Consider the following 19,312-nt stretch of genomic DNA (forward strand, 5'->3'; position numbering starts at 1 on the left):
TGCATTATTGGGCAACTGAAAATCCATGTTGGCTGCGGCAATTTACACACAAAAAGCCGTGGTCGGTGAATGTATGGTGTGGGATTCTGGAGGGCAGAATTATAGGCCCCTATTTCATTGAAGGAAATCTGAATCGTAGGAAGTACACCACATTCCTACAAGATACGTTAGGTCTGTTATTGGAAGAAATACCTTTAGGAGTAAGGAACAGAATGTGGTGTCAACACGTTGGGTGTCTGGCACATTTTTCACTGATGGCTAGAAATGAATTGCAGAATCAATTCCCAAATCGTTGGATTGGATGCGCTGGAGATGTGTCATGGCGGGCTCGTTCGCCAGACTTGATGCCTCTGGATTTTTATTGTGGGGATACGTAAAAGACATTGTTTATAAAGACATTCCAACTACACCTGAAGATATGTGAGAGAGAATTGTCAGAGCACGTTCTTCGGTAAGTGCCGATGCGATAAGGAATACCACTCAATCCATGAAAAGAAGACAGCAGCACTGAATTGATACCAATGGTCATCACTTCGAACACCTTCTGTAACTGGACGTTCATGCCACCTTTTTGATCTTTGTAGACCTTCAAAGACCTTCTGTTACTGTTAGATTCGTCTCGATAGCCGCTATCAGAAAATAAGTACCGAACTATATCCTCCCATTTATAAAAAACAAAGTTGACCTTCATATCTCTGAAGCGACCCCACCCAGCCACAAAAAAAACCAATGTCATATCATGGCCCCCTTGTCCCATGCAACTTTTGTCCCACAAACTTTTCAGCTTCTATCAAACTTTCGCAGTTATTCTTGGGGGCATAGTTAGTGACTCACCCTGTATAGAGAGACTAAAACCAGCGTATGCGTCACAGGAGGTGGCCACAGTGCAGCCTACAACACGCGGAACCACAAACAATCGAAAGGTGGAGAGACATTAACACCTGATAATACGAGGTGTGGCTAGAAGAAAACCGGACTAGTACTGGTGAAACAATAAAACGAATGCAATAAGGCTGAAAGTCGCGTGGCTTGTCACGTGACTCTCGCTCCGCCTACTGCTCGAGTTTCATCTGCCTCCTGCACTCAGTCTGCCCGTGGCGTCTGTTTTAAGTAGTTGACGTTTTGTCTGTGCGTCGGAAAATGTTGAGTGTACAGAAAGAACAGCGTGTTAACATCAAATTTTGTTTCAAACTAGGAAAATCTGCAAGTGAAACGTTTGTAATGTTACAACAAGTGTACGGCGATGATTGTTTATCGCGAACACAAGTGTTTGAGTGGTTTAAACGATTTAAAGATGGCCGCGAAGACACCAGTGATGACACACGCACTGGCAGACCATTGTCAGCAAAAACTGATGCAAACATTGAAAAAATCGGTAAACTTGTTCGACAAGATCGCCGATTAACAATCAGAGCAGTGTCTGAGTTAACAGGAGTTGACAAGGAAAGTGTCGAACAAGTTTACCGATTTTTTCAATGTTTGCATCAGTTTTTGCTGACAATGGTCTGCCAGTGCGTGTGTCATCACTGGTGTCTTCGCGGCCATCTTTAAATCGTTTAAACCACTCAAACACTTGTGTTCGCGATAAACAATCATCGCCGTACACTTGTTGTAACATTACAAACGTTTCACTTGCAGATTTTCCTAGTTTGAAACAAAATTTGATGTTAACACGCTGTTCTTTCTGTACACTCAACATTTTCCGACGCACAGACAAAACGTCAACTACTTAAAACAGACGCCACGGGCAGACTGAGTGCAGGAGGCAGATGAAACTCGAGCAGTAGGCGGAGCGAGAGTCACGTGACAGGCCACGCGACTTTCAGCCTTATTGCATTCGTTTTATGGTTTCACCAGTACTAGTCCGGTTTTTTTCTAGCCACACCTCGTACAGTGGTCTTTACGAGCGAGGGGAAAAGTAGTTCGCAGACGTGTTGGAAGTAAGAGGACGAGCAGCCAGGCGGAATACAAAACGCAGGAAGAAAAGTCATACCTTGGCACCCCTACACTCCAGACGTCTCGGCAGCCAGTCAACCGCTGCGACGGGAACAGCAAAGGAGGGCATGGTCACCGGCTGTGGGACACCTCGATCAACAACAGGACAGCGCAGAGAAGTGTTCTCCCGAGCTGGGTGTTGCATTTACCCTGTGTGTCCAGAGATTCCAGGCACACCAGGGATCCAGAAGAAGATTTTTACAGTCGGAAGAGAAGAAACTGCAGCCACATTCTCCAGAGAGACGCCACACAGTGGTACCTGCATGCCCCACATTCAAAAAGGGGAGGGGTCGGGCCTGCAGTGGTGACGTATTACAGTGATTACATTCTGGAATGCAGAAACGATTGTTGAGACGGCTGAGAAGTTCACCGGCGTTGTTTATTCTTTGTAATTTACTGGTTATTATCAGCGTAACTGGGCTTGGAAGAGCAGTTGAACGGGATAGACAGTGTCTTGAAAGGAGGATATAAGATGAACATCAACAAAAGCAAAACGAGGATAATGGAACGTAGTCGAATTAAGTGGGGTGATGCTGAGGGAATTAGATTAGGAAATGAGACACTTAAAGTAGTAAAGGAGTTTTGCTATTTGGGGAGCAAAATAACTGATGATGGTCGAAGTAGAGAATATCAAAAATGTAGACTGGCAATGGCAAGAAAAGCGTTTCTGAAGAAGAGAAATTTGTTAACATCGAGTTTAGATTTAAGTGTCAGGAAGTCGTTTCTGAAAGTATTTGTATGGTCTGTATCCATGTATGGAAGTAAAACATGGACGATAAATAGCTTAGACAAGAAGAGAATAGAAGCTTTCGAAATGTGGTGCTACAGAAGAATGCTGAAGATTACATGGGTAGATCACATAACTAATGAGGAGGTATTGAATAGAATTGGGGAGAAGAGGAGTTTGTGGCACAATTTGACTAGAAGAAGGGACCGGTTCGTAGGACATATTCTGAGGCATTAAGGGATCACAAATTTAGCACTGGAGGGCAGCGTGGAGGGTAAAAATCGTAGAGGGAGACCAAGAGATGAATACACTAAGCAGATTCAGAAGGATGTAGGTTGCAATAAGTACTGGGAGATGAAGAAGCATGCACAGGATAGAGTAGCATGGAGAGCTGCATCAAACCAGTCTCAGGACTGAAAGCAACAACAACATCAGCGTAACAATAAAGTCTTGGTTTTTGGGTTCTAGACTCGAATCTATTAATCCTGTAATCTCGGAGTATAGTGAGCGGCTACGTATTCGTTCTTCCGTTCAGATGGAAACAGATCTCATCGCTGAAAAGATTATCAGCTTCAAGGTGTGGCTACTGCTTTCATCTTACTGTAAACAAGTCATCCTGTCTACCCGTGTCATCTCCATGAAGTTAGTGGAAAAAATGCACACGACATGGATGGAAACGATTTCTGGATGATATCCTGAACGCGAATGTTTGACTGATGCACATTCTCGAGCCACTTTGTAAGGTGTCCACATTTTTGAGCCTTACATAAGCTGCATAACGACGATACCGAATAAAATCCCCAGCAAATAACGATATTATTGACAACAGGGAATAATTAGAGCCATCTCATGCACGGAATAACAAACGATTTACCCTTTTAACGACAGGGGCATGACTAATATAGCAAAGTGAACGCAGCTTGGAGACGATCAGGGCAGGTGGCTAATGACATTGGAACGACTCAATTAGCTTTAACAAAAGAAAGCCAAGGTGCACTGCAGAAAGAAATACGGGAAAATCAATATAATACCTATCAGAATAAACACGGCCGAGACGCAAGTAAGTGGCCAGAGTACATTAACGAAGTGAGGGTGATACGCTTCATGTATCGTGGCGACAAACGTAAAGCGATGGCTAAATATTCCTGCGGGAATCTTTTCTGGCTCAATTTTGCGCCCGTCGCTTCAACCCAGAGCGAGTGTGCAGTTGCCATTAATTTCGACTAGGGAAATTTGAACGTTCCACGGAACGCATAGCGTTTGATTACTTTCAGTCAAGGCCAGCGTAGAGAATTAGCTATTTCAGATCCAGCACTGAGACAAAGCCGCCGCAGATGCCGTTTGGTAATGTACGAAACGCTTTTGCCGAAATTAAATGTTGAGTCCAATTTTGCGAGAGTTGCATGCTCCAACATGCGTACGCTTTGACTAGAGAAATTCAAGGGCTAATTACTATCCTACCCTCCAATGAGTACATGAGAATAGATTAAAGTCATCTTCCCCCAACTTAGTTCATTGTACAGCTACGATGTAGGTTCAAAATGGTTCAAATGGCTCTGAGCACTATGGGACTCAACTGCTGAGGTCATTAGTCCCCTAGAACTTAGAACTAGTTAAACCTAACTAACCTAAGGACATCACAAACATCCATGCCCGAGGCAGGATTCGAACCTGCGACCGTAGCGGTCTTGCGGTTCCAGACTGCAGCGCCTTTAACCGCACGGCCACTTCGGCCGGCTACGATGTAGGTGTAATTTTCAGTGCTTAAGATTTACTTCTTTCATTTGGTACCATTTTAACATATAGAGATATAGTTTGATTAATTACATATTCAATGTTTAAATATTAATTGATTTATTAAGAGAAGAAATAATTAAACTTTCTTATTGATTAAAACTTGATTCTTGAGAGCTTGGGTAAATTAAATGTAATATGGAAAAAGTAGAAATTGTGTTTTTTAGGTTAAATCCCAAGCTTGTCAATAATATCAATTTATGTGTTCTTGGAATGTCACAGTAGCATTTTTGATTACTTTGAGATAGGGCCAGAATTAATAGTTATGTGGATTGCCTGTTTACCACCCTGGGCTTGAGAAGACAGAATGTTACCCTTTGCTGCATTCAAAATTAACAAATCCAACGACCCATTACAACTTTTTCTTGTTGATCGTGCTGGACTGACCATCAGCTTAGCTAGTGCCCAGCTGAGATTGCGTGACCTGTCGCCAGCCTCTGTGTCCGAGCGGTTCTAGGCGCTTCAGTCCAGAACCTTGCTGATGCTACGGTCGCAGGTGCGAATCCTGCCTCGGGCATGGATGTGTGTGATGTCATTAGGTTATTTAGGTTTAAGTAGTTCTAAGTCTAGGGGACTGATGACCTCAGATGTTAAGTCACATAGCTCTTAGAGCCATTTGAATCGTGATCTGTCGTTGTACCTGGACGCCCTGACCGCCGTTTGTCATGGACACTGCCCACTGCCTTGAACCGCCCCACTGAACGGCCAATGGTTGCGTGATAAGGGGATGGTACATCCGGATGACATCTGTGATATTCCTCCGCAGCTTCCCGCAGACTCATGACCGCAGCGTGAGTGAGAACCATTTCCACCCTTCCCTGAGTTGTGTACTGGACATTCTTTTTGATCCCTGGAAAAAGGAAAAAAAATCACTATTAAGACCACAATTTAAAACGTAATTGCCAACAATTTTCTTGATGATTACTGACAAAATTACAAAAAAATACAAATTCAATATTAAGGTTATCATTTAAACATAAGTCCGACAGTTTTACCCTCTGCCGTTGTTTCGGTGTCTTACAGTAACGTCAGACACACACAATAGCCATCATGTACTCATACCATTCCTCATCTATAGGTACGGCTTTTTCTGTACTGAAAATAAGCCGCCTAGGGATGAAATTTTAATCGACATCTAGTAGTGCTGTTATTTTGAAGAGATGGAAATCAAGTACAGCGTTACAATTTCCCTGTTAGGAAGTAAAACAATTCCAGCCTGCAAACCTTCTGTCCATTGACCTATGAGATATTGGATTCCTTCTCATGCTTCAGATATTGCTGTTACCAGAAACTCAACAGCATCACCACTGAATTTAATCCTCCTACGTTGGTGGTAGACGACGAGAATGGCAACCCTACCAGAGACAAGGAAGACGAAGTTTTGAGGTGAAAACACTACTGCGAAAAATTTAGTTTTGCCGGTTATTTCAGTAAGTCAGCGACAGTCGATTGCAATTATCAGTAGGTACGCGATCGTACTCTAGGAAATAATGACGTAAGGATAACAACAGGCTCTAACGAACACAATAGACCTGTAATACTGGTGATATTTTTAACCATGTCTCACTGACTAAAACGAGAATATCGAACAGCGTTGAAAATTGTTTCATTAATATTACAAGGCAGATTTGTTTTGGAACCGCCAGTTACCAGTTCCTTCGACAGTGATGCAACTACGTCTCGTCATGTGATCACTCCTCTCATAAAGACAGGCGGGATGAGTGGTTTAAGTCATATGTACAGAACAGCAGGCAAAAAGTTTCTTTATATGGTTTAAGTGATTTAAGGAAGTTTGCCACTTCATCCAAGTGGGGTGAAATTACATTAGGTGTTCCACAGGGTTCGTTCATGGGTCCCCTTCTGTTCTTGATATATGTGAATAACCTAACATCTCATCTGAAACAGGAAGCTAAACTGACACTGTTTGCTGATGATACAAGCATTATTATTAAGCAAATAAAAGAAACTCCAATAGAAAATGATAGAAATAACGTCTTTGGAAAAATTATTAATCAGTTTTCTGTGAATGGGCTAGCTACGACCTTTGACAAAAAAAGAAAACTCATTACATCCAATTTTCTGCTGCAAGGAGTACAGTTCCTGCCATAAATATAACACATGAACAGAAGTCAAATGGTTCAAATGGCTCTGAGCACTATGGGACTCAACTGCTGTGGTCATAAGCCCCCTAGAACTTAGAACTACTTAAACCTAACTAACTTAAGGACAGCACACAACACCCAGCCATCACGAGGCAGAGAAAATCCCTGACCCCGCCGGGAATCGAACCCGGGAACCCGGGCGTGGGAAGCGAGAACGCTACCGCACGACCACGAGATGCGGGCAACAGAAGTCAGTAGCCACTGTAGGGCATATTAAGTTTTTGGGTGTACATACAGATGAGAATATTAATTGGAAAATTCATATTTTGGATCTCCTAAAGCGACTAGGTTCACCAACTTTTGCAGTCAGAATAAGTGCCAATTTTGAGGATATAGAAATTAGCAAGCTAACATGTACGTATGAATGTATGTATGTATTACACTGGGGACCTAGAAACGATGAAGAGGCTTCATCCGACCATAGCCCTCAGTGGTTCACAACCCTACAACAGATCACAGCAGTCCACCCACCACATCGCCACCCCCTACCAAATCCAGGGTTACGGTGCAGTTCGGCCCCCAGTAGATTCCCCACCCAACCCCTGGGAACGTCTCATACCAGAGAAGTGTAACCCCAAATGTTTGCGTGGTAGAATAATTACGGTGTACATGTACTTGGAAACAGTGTTTGTGCAGCAATTGCTGGCACAGCGTAACTGAGGCGGAATAAGGAGAACCAGCCCTCATTCACCCAGGTAGATGGGGAACCGCCTTAAAAACCATCCACAGGCTGGCTGGCACATCAGGCCTCGACACTAATCTGCCAGGCGGATTCGTGCCAGGGATTGGCATGCCTTCCCACTCGGGAAGCAGTGCATCAGACTTCGCAGCTAGCCGGGGAGGCAAGTTAACATACTTTGCATACTTTCACTCTCTGATGTCATACGGAATAATATTTTGAGGTAACTCAATATAGGCAAAAAGTATTCACCTCTCAAAAGAAAATGGTTAGAATGTGTGGGCCTTATAGTCTCACATCTTGTAGGCATCTGTTTAAAATGTTAGGAATTCTTACAACAGCCTCACAGTACATTTACTCAGTAACGAAACTCGTTCTCAACAACATGGACCAGTTTAAAATTAACAGTGACATTCATGATTGTAATACTAGAAAAAAGAGGGACATACACTATCCTCTGCTTAACCTATCTTTGGCATAGAAAGGGGTAAAATGTGGTGCTGTAACACTTTTCGACAAATTACCAGATGAAATAAACAGACAACAGTAATAGTTTGAAAAATAAGCCATTATCATATATCCTTGACAACTACTTCTATACCATAGATGAATTCTTGAATAGGAATAAATAAATCTATAGGTACAATATATGCACTTTGTGCCATTTAAGGGAACGAGGTAGGTAATTAAAATTTTAAGCTTAAAAAGAAAAAACCTTGATTCATGTTTGTATTTCTTATGCACTTGACACGTTCCACATCATAATGGTTACTGTTCAAATGTGTCTGAATTCCTAAGGGACCAAACTGCTGAGGTCATAGGACCCTAGACTTAGACGCTACTTAAACTAACTTATGCTAAGAACAACACACACACCCATGCTCGAGGGAGGACTCGAACCTCCGGTGGGAGGGGCCGCGCGCTCCGTGACATGGCGCCTCAAACCGCGCGGCCACTCCCCTTGGCATGGTTACCGTGAGATTGATCAATGGAACAAGTAACTAACTAAGTGACCAGATGAAACAAAATGTCTGACAGACAGAAGGGGACTCTTATAAGATGCCCCACCTATGGCACTTATGTGAGGGGATCATCAGAGGAGCGACAGCACAAGTGAGGCTCCTGGGCCGACGCGAGTCCTGGCCAGTGTGAGCGGGTAACTGGTTGCTGACAGGTTTTGAATCGAGTACAGCCTTAAAGCCGTCTTCTCGCATGCCACTAAAGTGGCGGCACAGCAAGTAGCATAACAGCTCAACCTTGTTTCCACACGTCTCAGTCAAAATGCTCGTGCCACTTTTCTCGGCAACGCTGCGAACACCTTACTCCTACGCTCTAGCTGGAATCCAGCGGATGCGATCCCTAGTTCAATCCCGCATAGAAGTGGGGTTTTTTCCTCGTTCCAGTCCCTCCAGGACGGCCCCAGCTGCACTCGGCAGCCATTAAATTGAGTACCAGGGTAGAACGACGGTCGGGGCTAGGGCGCGCCCGGAGCCTTCGTCGAAGGGGGTCTGCAGCTGCCTCCAGTGACGTCAGAATCTGCACGCTACGCATAGCCACGGACGAGAAGACGCTATTGACTAACCGTGCAAATTCCAGTACGAAATCTTGCTTTGAACGTATAAACCGTCGCACATTGAGCGTTTCCTGCAGACTGCATTGCAAGTTTGATAAAGTAACTCCGACTGAATACTAGTAGCGTTCGACTGTGGCCACCAAACTATTAGTCGGCAATTCTCCTTCGCTCCAGCCTGAAAAATGTTGCCGGCCGATGTGGCCGTGCGGTTAAAGGCGCTGCAGTCTGGAACCGCAAGACCGCTACGGTCGCAGGTTCGAATCCTGCCTCGGGCATGGATGTTTGTGATGTCCTTGGGTTAGTTAGGTTTAACTAATTCTAAGTTCTAGGGGACTAATGACCTCAGCAGTTGAGTCCCATAGTGCTCAGAGCCATTTGAACCATTTTTTTTGAAAAATGTTCTAAAATGCAACATAATAAATTGAGATGTCGCATCTATGCAAGAGCAAAGTAGTTTTCTTGATTCAAGTACGCCTGTTCTCATTAAATTAATGTAATTATAAAGTTACAGATCGAGAGCGACACTTACAGGGTTATTACAAATGATTGAAGCGATTTCACAGCTCTACAATAACTTTATTATTTGAGATATTTTCACAATGCTTTGCACACACATACAAAAACTCAAAAAGTTTTTTTAGGCATTCACAAATGTTCGATATGTGCCCCTTTAGTGATTCGGCAGACATCAAGCCGATAATCAAGTTCCTCCCACACTCGGCGCAGCATGTCCCCATCAATGAGTTCGAAAGCATCGTTGATGCGAGCTCGCAGTTCTGGCACGTTTCTTGGTAGAGGAGGTTTAAACACTGAATCTTTCACATAACCCCACAGAAAGAAATTGCATGGGGTTAAGTCGGGAGAGCGTGGAGGCCATGACATGAATTGCTGATCATGATCTCCACCATGACCGATCCATCAGTTTTCCAATCTCCTGTTTAAGAAATGACGAACATCATGATGGAAGTGCGGTGGAGCACCATCGTGTTGAAAGATGAAGTCGGCTCTGTCGGTCTCCAGTTGTGGCATGAGCCAATTTTCCAGCATGTCCAGAAACACGTGTCCTGTAACGTTTTTTTTGCAGAAGAAAAAGGGGCCGTAAACTTTAAACCGTGAGATTGCACAAAACGTGTTAACTTTTGGTGAATTGCGAATTTGCTGCATGAATGCGTGAGGATTCTCTACCGCCCAGATTCGCACATTGTGTCTGTTCGCTTCACCATTAAGAAAAAATGTTGCTTCATCACTGAAAACAAGTTTTGCACTGAACGCATCCTCTTCCATGAGCTGTTGCAACCGCGCCGAAAATTCAAAGCGTTTGACTTTGTCATCGGGTGTCAGGGCTTGTAGCAATTGTAAACGGTAAGGCTTCTGCTTTAGCCTTTTCCGTAAGATTTTCCAAACCGTCGGCTGTGGTACGTTTAGCTCCCTGCGTACTTTATTCGTCGACTTCCGCGGGCTACGCGTGAAACTTGCCCGCACGCGTTCAACCATTTCTTCGCTCACTGCAGGCTGACCCGTTGATTTCCCCTTGCAGAGGCATCCAGAAGCTTTAAACTGCGCGTACCATCGCCGAATGGAGTTAGCAGTTGGTGGATCTTTGTTGAACTTCGTCCTGAAGTGTCGTTGCACTGTTATGACTGACTGATGTGAGTGCATTTCAAGCACGACATACGCTTTCTCGGCTCTATCGCCATTTTGTCTAACTGCGCTCTCGAGCGCTCTGGCGGCAGAAACCTGAAGTGCGGCTTCAGCCGAACAAAACTTTATGAGTTTTTCTACGTATCTGTAGTGTGTCGTGACCATATGTCAATGAATGGAGCTACAGTGAATTTATGAAATCGCTTCAATCATTTGTAATAGCCCTGTACATTTTATGAGACATCAGTCAATAACAAACGAGAGAGAGAAGAAGCGCAACCCCTGCGTTTATACAGTCGAAACAAATTTCGGCGGCTGCCTTCAATTTGTTTCACAGTGCGTCTTTTCTAAAGTTTCTATATATAAACTTGTCTCTGGAACATTCTTTAAATGAACAGTATAAAAATACGTTTTTCATATTAAATTATGACGTTTTCCACTTACATTATAGATTTATTTACACAGAGAAAGTTTATTTTTAATGTCTTTTAGCATTAATTAAACGTTTGTGTCATATTTTACAAATTATTCAAAAAGCAACATTTCAGGTCATTCCTTAGTTTAGAATAATGGTTTGTGAATATATTTCCAAAAACAAGCCATGTGTTTGAAGTGATTTCCTTCATGTCTTTACTTCAAGTAGATTTATCAGAAAAGTGAGAATAGGCAACTGTCATTTCCAAAAGCTGTTTAAAGAATTCTCTGTTGTTTGTTTAGGAACATGGTTTCAACGCCATCAGTTTTGTTAGAAACAACTGCTGTCCTTCAACGACGCTTTGAAATACACAGTGTGTCCAAATTCCGTTAGGACTGATTGTGTGAAACTCCAAACGGGAATGCTATCTCATGGCGAGTTGCGGAGTTAAGTTTCAACAATAGCCGCGTAGAAGGTCAAAAGCATGAAGCGTCCTGGCCGCGTATGTATCAGCAAGTGCCTGACACTCGTCGGGAAACGGCGGTGGAGCAGGAAGGCAGTACCAAGTTTTGTGCCAAGTTTTGTGTTTGTGGTCGAGAATTTGTCGAATTCGACCTGAATACCGAAAGCTAGGTTCGTGCTCGCCCCTCCTTGACGACACCCCAGCCCACAAAATGTAGACTGTGCACGAATGGATCACAGAATTTTCTTGTTCCCCAAATTGGAGCTGCACAATGAAATGACACCGTTACGATGCAGTTAAGGATAGCCAAGAAAACTGTACTGCAGTTCCGAAAGAGGACTACAGTGACTGTTTCAAAACACTTTTAAAGCGGTTTCAGCTGCATATTGATTCAGGGGAAGACTGTTTCGAAAACAATACAGCCATACATAAGCCATTAATTTTATTTTTCAAAGCCACAGTCCTTCTGGAACTGGGACAAGGAGCGTATTAAATAACATGTTTGCCTTAAGACACCTCTGGGCAGTTTTATAAAATAAAAATTAATGTCACTCCTCATCCCACTTGCAGTGAAATTACCTTACATCTACGGCACACATTTATGAGTTAATAAACAAATTGATACGTAACCTTCAGCACAGAGTAATACCGAACATTCTGAGACGTTTCTGTTTTATTTGCATATTCATGAACGCGCTCTAAATCTTCAGTAGACACTGATACTTCACAACAAGAGTTTGGACAATTTTAACGAAAAACACATGAAAGTTGGATCTACGTATGTCATTTGTCGTTTCATGGAATATACTTTACTGCGTAACAAGAGTTACTATGATTACAAATTAAAGAGAATAACAGCACTCACAATAATTTAAGAACTTGAACAGGGTTAGTTCATTAATAACAAACTTTAACAATTTATACCATTAGGAACAGGGCTTGAAACCAGGAATATACAGTTCCCAAACACAAGCAACACATCACTCCAACTAGATGTGGCTGGAAGCGGATTCAAAACACTGAGTTTTACCAGTAAAATGACTGCCACTAAATGTACTAATAATTCCTAAGCGTGAATAACACCTTGAACGAATAGGCAACGCCCACCAAAAACACAGAAAGGTAACAAGTCACGCCACTGATAAGGGCTGTTGGAAAGCCTTTAACGAGCTATAAGCCTTTATAATATCCTTCAAGCAATAAAATACACAATCGCCCAAAATACAAGCAAAGCTGAAAAGGCACACAATTTAAAATATGACTCCCAGCTGGTACACACTAGCAAAACCATTGACAATGACCCTTAAATAAATATACTGTCCCCCAAAATACAAGATAAGCTGGCAAATACAGCAGGCGCCTATCGCAGCCAACAGGCAAGAAGCAGGCAAGTTTTACAGTGAGTGGAGTTAGCTAATGACTGTGGATAAAAAGGAAAAACCTCAGCAGTTCATACTCATAGGTAAAAAGCTTTAAAACTTCACATGCTCCAGAAGTAGCAATAAGGGTGCAAGGTTTAAACGAGTAGTTAATGGGCAGGTATAGTGAGAGGTATTTTTAATCTCTTTTCGGAACCTAAGATCTGGGAAACTGACACATAGGTAACATGCACCACACGTTTGCAGGTAGTAAACAAACATACCCTTTAGAGGCTAGAGGATCTGTCTGAAAATTACCCAATAACAAATATTTGTAGACCATTGAAAACTTATTCAGTTAAATGAATAGTGGTTGTTGTCTGTCGTTGTTGCTGCTGTTATTCATAACAAAGACAAAATGTGTGAGGTGAACGTTTTCAAGTATGTTTATATGAAAGTACCGGCGATGGCAAACTTTTTCCACTGTATTAGGAATTTGCAAAATTTCTCTACTGTATATTGGTTCCAGCAATGGATTTCGGAGGCTACAACCTGTCTTGCGACAAAGAACGTTCGAAATTACGACCGTAGCCTAAGGTATTGCCAAAATTACAGCGAGGTTTCACATCGAACTCGCCCTGGCACAGCACAGACTTCGTGATGTCACACATGCTGGCTGTCACTTGTCGCAGGCTCCATATCCCATGGGCTACGGCTCACCCCCCCCCTCCCTCCCTCCCCCCCCACCGCCCACTGCTGGTGCCGCAGCGAACGAAAGACTGGAAGTGACTTTGACAAAGAGTAGGTAGATAGGCTCGGCGCCTGGGAAGGAAAATATCGAGAACGGCAGACCTGGTCGGCTGTTGGCAAGCTACAGCCGGGAGCAACTGTAGGAAGTGGTGAAAGACTGTAAGACCTCTACATCTACATCTACATCCATACTCCGCAAGCCACCTGACGGTGTGTGGCGGAGGGTACTTTGAGTACCTCTATCGGTTCTCCCTTCTATTCCAGTCTCGTATTGTGGAAAGAAAGATTGCCGGTATGCCTCTGTGTGGGCTCTAATCTCTCTGATTTTATCTTCATGGTCTCTTCGCGAGATATACGTAGGAGGGATCAATATACTGCTTGACTCCTCGGTGAAGGTATGTTCTCGAAACTTCAACAAAAGCCCGTACCGAGCTACTGAGCGTCTCTCTTGCAGAGTCTTCCACTGGAGTTTATCTATCATCTCCGTAACGCTTTCGCGATTACTAGATGATCCTGTAACGAAGGGCGCTGCTCTCCCTTGGATCTTCTCTATCTCTTCTATCAACCCTATCTGGTACGCATCCCACACTGGAGAGCTGTATTCGAGCAGTGGGCGAACAAGCGTACTGTAACCTACTTCCTTTGTTTTCGGATTGCATTTCCTTAGGATTCTTCCAATGAATCTCAGCCTGGCATCTGCTTTACCGACGATTAATTTTATATGGTCATTCCATTTCAGATCACTCCTAATGCCTGTTCCCAGATAATTTATGGAATTAACTGCTTACAGTTGCTGACCTGCTATATTGTAGCTAAATGATAAAGGATCTTTCTTTCTGTGTATTCGCAGCTCATTACATTTGTCTACATTGAGATTTATTGCCGTTCCCTGCACCACGCGTCAGTTTGTTGCAGATCCTCCTGCATGTCAGCACAATTTTCCATTGTTACGACCTCTCAATATACTACAGCATCATCCGCAAAAAGCCTCAGTGAACTTCCGATGTTATCCACAAGGTCATATATATATATATATATATATATATATATATATATATATATATAGTGGATAGGAACTGTCCTATGACACTCCCCTGCGGCACACCTGAAATCACTCTTACTTCGGAAGACCTCTCTCCATTGAGAATGACATGCTGCGTTCTGTTATCTAGGAACTCTTCAATCCAATCACACAATTGGTCTGATAGTGCATATGCTCTTTCTTTGTTCATTAAACGACTGTGGGGAACTGCATCAAACGCCTTGCGGAAGTCAGGAAACACCGCATCTACCTGGGAACCCGTGTCTATGGCCTTCTTAGTCTCGTGGACGAATAGCGCGAGCTAGGTTTACATGATCATCTTTTTCGAAACCCATGCTGATTCCTACAGAGTAGATTTCTAGTCTCCAGAAAAGCCATTATACTCGAGTAGATGACAAGGTGTTTGGACGTCCACATGTCATCAAAGGACATGCAGTTTGGAGGTTGGTCTAGTCTGTAAAGTGGGGTAGGAGGCGATCTGTGGCAGATCTAACGACAGTGTGCAGTGCTGCTGCAGGCACAAGTGTTTTGGAGCACATCCTTCAGTGTATACTGTCCGACATGGTGCACCACAACAGACGACCCCTACGTGTTCCCATGCTAACTAACCAACATCGTCGATTTCGATGGCAGAGGGCAGGAGACCATCGAGATCTCATCGCTGATCAGCGGGGATGTGTCACCTGGTCGGATGAGTCACGTTTCGTGTTCCAGAAGCTCGATCGTCTTGTCCGTAAGCACTGTCATTCTGATGAACTGATGTTCGAAATATACTCTCCACCACTGATTCAGGCCAGAATGGTATTGTACTGTGGGAGAAATTCACATTCAGTTGTGTGGGGCACTTGGTAGCAATGGAAGGCATGTAACGTTGTTACTTTAATTTGGTATGAAAGCGTTACTGCTTGCCAATAAAAGCGGGTTAAAAGCTGTGAGCTGTCTGGGGAAGTTAATCTTGCATTACTAAGCAACTGTTTCATCAGGTATCTAGTCCAGGTTTACCAAATTCCCAAACAGACTAACATTAATTATAATCTTTTAATAGTCATACAACAACCGGTAATATATATATATATATATATATATATATATATATATATATATATATATATATAAAAGAGAATTTAAATAAAAAGAAAGAAATCTGCATACAACACTGCATTCATAAAACAACACACAAAGAACGTTCAAACGCATGCAAGAGAAAGTTAACCACTACAAACAGATTCAAATTTTCACCCAAAGAAATTACGTTTGTAGCACAATCCTGTCCGTCATGTAATTACCACACACTGGTATACTAAATTCATACTAACTCTCTGTGAAATCTTCCCAAAAAGAATAGCTGAGGGCTACTTTGATGATTACACCACATGCTTCACGTGGTCAACTTGGTTTACACAAAGCGTATAACTCCACAATAATTTTGATAATTAAAATAAATTAGATCAAAAGCAATTTCCAAAAGAAAAACCTCGAACTGGTTACTAACGTCTTACTGTTAACCTGATGGGTCAAACAGTTATATAAGCACGTGGTACTGGTCTCGCAAAGTACACCCCACGTGGGTTGAACATAAAGAAAAGTTGCTATATTGAAAAATATTGTCAAGACGAGGCGTTATAATCACACAAGCATTCGCATTTAAGATTGATCTTAGTTAGAGTTACTGATCAACACGTGGTTCCACTTTACTCACTAAGTAGTGACAAAGCAACTACCGGAAAATAATCTGAACTTCACACGAGAATTACACTGCGCTGCAATTTACGATAACATTAGATATTTTAGAGCTAAACCTGAAATAAAGGTGATTAAATTTTCAGTTAGGCTGAACTTAAGAAATCCATTGTCCTACGGACTTAGCAGACACGCGCTTAGCCGGAGATCTTACCACTTCAGACGCTCGCCACGGACCAACTGCCTTGGTCCCTTTCTGAGGGGTGGCTCACAAATACAAAACAGAAGTGGCCAGAGGGGCAGCTTCCTATACCAACATGACAACGGACGGACAGGACCATACTAAGGATAGAAACCTCTTTGCTTTTAGAAAGCGTAGCTACCTGTTCCGACGTTGGTCCTACTGTTCTCTAGCAGACAGCCTTGTCTGCTACCCTCAAGCATGCAACTAGAAATACGTTTGCTCATTCATCCTCTCACACAGAAGGGAAGGGGGATGACAGTATCTTATCATATACAGTATATAAAAGAAAGCGGATGTAGGTTCCGTATGAGACTGTGTGACATGAATTACATATAAACTGTGTTTTAAAGTGTAGTAGTGTGACAGATGGTTCTTGTTTATGTGTAAAAGTAACACGTTCCACTACTCAGTCTCCTCCCAGATAGTCAGAAACGCCACAGTAAATTTAGAAGAGGAATTTATGCCGTAAATGACAACAGATTTAAGAAATTAAACATGAAAGGAATCCAACAGAGACCTTTCAGGCACCATGGCAGCTGTGACCTATGTGAACACTGTTATCAACCATCTGCATCGCTTTATGCGTGATGTCTTCCCTAATGGCGACAGTATCTTCCAGCAGTATAACTGTTCGTGTCACGAGGCCAGAATCGTCCTACAGTGGTTTGGGGAGTACGATAGTAAACCCACGTTGACGTCTTGGCCATCAAATTCGACTGATCTGAACCTGACGGAAGACATCTGAGACGCTATCGGGTGCCATCTCAGCGCCCACAGACCAGCGACCCATATTTTACGGGAACTGCTTCACTCATGTGGTGCCCCAGACCCCTGGAAAGCTATAGAGGACTTGCCGCATCGCTGCTTTATTGCGATCCCTACGTAGACAAACGCGCTATTAGTGGTTAGTCATAAAACGGCGTGGCTCATCGGGGTAAGAGAAATTGAAAACACAAATTTTTGGCAGAAATGTCAATGATGCGCTAAAATAACATGTGAATAGAAAATGCACTGGAGAATAGAAAAGCTTCATTTGTTACCAGAACTTTATATTCTTTTTCTACTTGTAAACAAAGATAGGTAAATAAATCCTCTCCAACACTAACAGAACTACAAAATTAGTGGTTATTTTATTTAAAATGGCCGGTTTCGGCCTAGTGTTAGGCCGTCTTCACAATAGCACTCTAAAAGTTAGCGATCGTGCGGCTGATTCCGGCGGAGGTTCGAGTCCTCCCTCGGGCATGGATGTGTGTGTTTGTCCTTAGGATAATTTAGGTTAAGTAGTGTGTAAGCTTACGGACTGATGACCTTAGCAGTTCAGTCCCATAAGATTTCACACACATTTGAACATTTGATAGAAATAGTGCTAACTGCATAACGCGGTCAGTAACTTAAAATAAAGTAATTTATACTTATTAAAGAGTCGTTACCCATCAGCTTAAGCAGACGATGTCCGGAACTGCCAGTAGACTTCAGTCGCTGAAACTGCTGCTGTTGGCTAGGCAGCATTGCGTTGTCTAGATCTGGTGAGGGCGTGTTTGTGCTGTATGACGTCAACATCAGCCAATGAGGAACGAGTTACATAAATTACGTATCATCTGAAGATACAGCTTGTCTAAAAGTGAATAATCATATAAAAAGTAGTGCATATAGTACAGAATGGGTTGTTAAAAATAGTGACCGTAATAAGATTATTTAAAAATTATTTCTCTTATTTCTTGTAGTAGCAGCTGACGGAAATAATTTATTTAACCAGTATAATATATCCGTAGCATCGGCTATTTAATCAACAAAATATGTGTATAGAATAAACAAATGGGTTCATGTAAAATAATTACCATCTAATTATACAGTAATAACACTGTGATCTGAATAATAAGAAATTTAGTAGAACGTTGTCGCACTCTTCTGGCCTGAACTTGCTGTCTACGGACGCCGTTGCCATGGAGATGTCGTAGTAAGACGGCCACCAAATATCAAAGATGTATATCATGGACGCCATGTGTTACCATAACGACTGAGGCCGATCGCAGCTGTAAAAGGTAGTCAGGATGGTGTCTTCTAAAGTGGCGCCAGTACAATTTTTGCTATAAGTTGCCAGCAAAAAGCTAGTCATACGCGTAATACGGACCTGTTTTCGAAAAGAACAATAGTACTTGGAAGTTCATAAACAGTTATTTGTCAAGAAATTACGTCAGCGTATAAAATCTGGTGATAAAAGAACGTATGGCCAGTTAATAAAACTGGAAAAATTCTGGAGTAGTCGCTCATGTCAACATTTTGTTTATAAGTTGACGACAACATAACTATATGTATCTCTCTGTTACGAGATTTTAGTTCACAAAATGAAAATACTACTGGAATTAAGGGGCTCCGGAAAGGCTCAAAATCATGAAAAGTTCAATTTTTACTTTTTTGCGTTTTCTGAATCTGCAGACTATTACCTTTTAATAGATATATAATTTATTCAATTCCGAAGACTACAACTATTTTTAAATTTTTTTTGAAATGTGTTCTACATGGGCGTGACCCACTGTGGCGCTGTTAAACTGCTGTCAAATGGTGTTATTATTAACGTCCGTGTTCATCAGGTACATTTTAGTGATGTGAGATAAAGTATGTGTTGTGGCTAACCTATTTTCAGAGACTTAGCAGCACCTGAACTGTTGAAAAAGTGTATTCACGGAAAAACTCAAAACCCCAATGAAAGTGTAAATAGTGTTATATGGTCGAGAATCCCCAAGACTGTATTTGTTGGAATAGAAACACTTCACTTTGGTGTGTATGAT

The sequence above is a fragment of the Schistocerca nitens genome, chromosome 6 (genome assembly GCF_023898315.1).
Source record: "Schistocerca nitens isolate TAMUIC-IGC-003100 chromosome 6, iqSchNite1.1, whole genome shotgun sequence".
NCBI classification, from domain to species: domain Eukaryota; kingdom Metazoa; phylum Arthropoda; class Insecta; order Orthoptera; family Acrididae; genus Schistocerca; species Schistocerca nitens.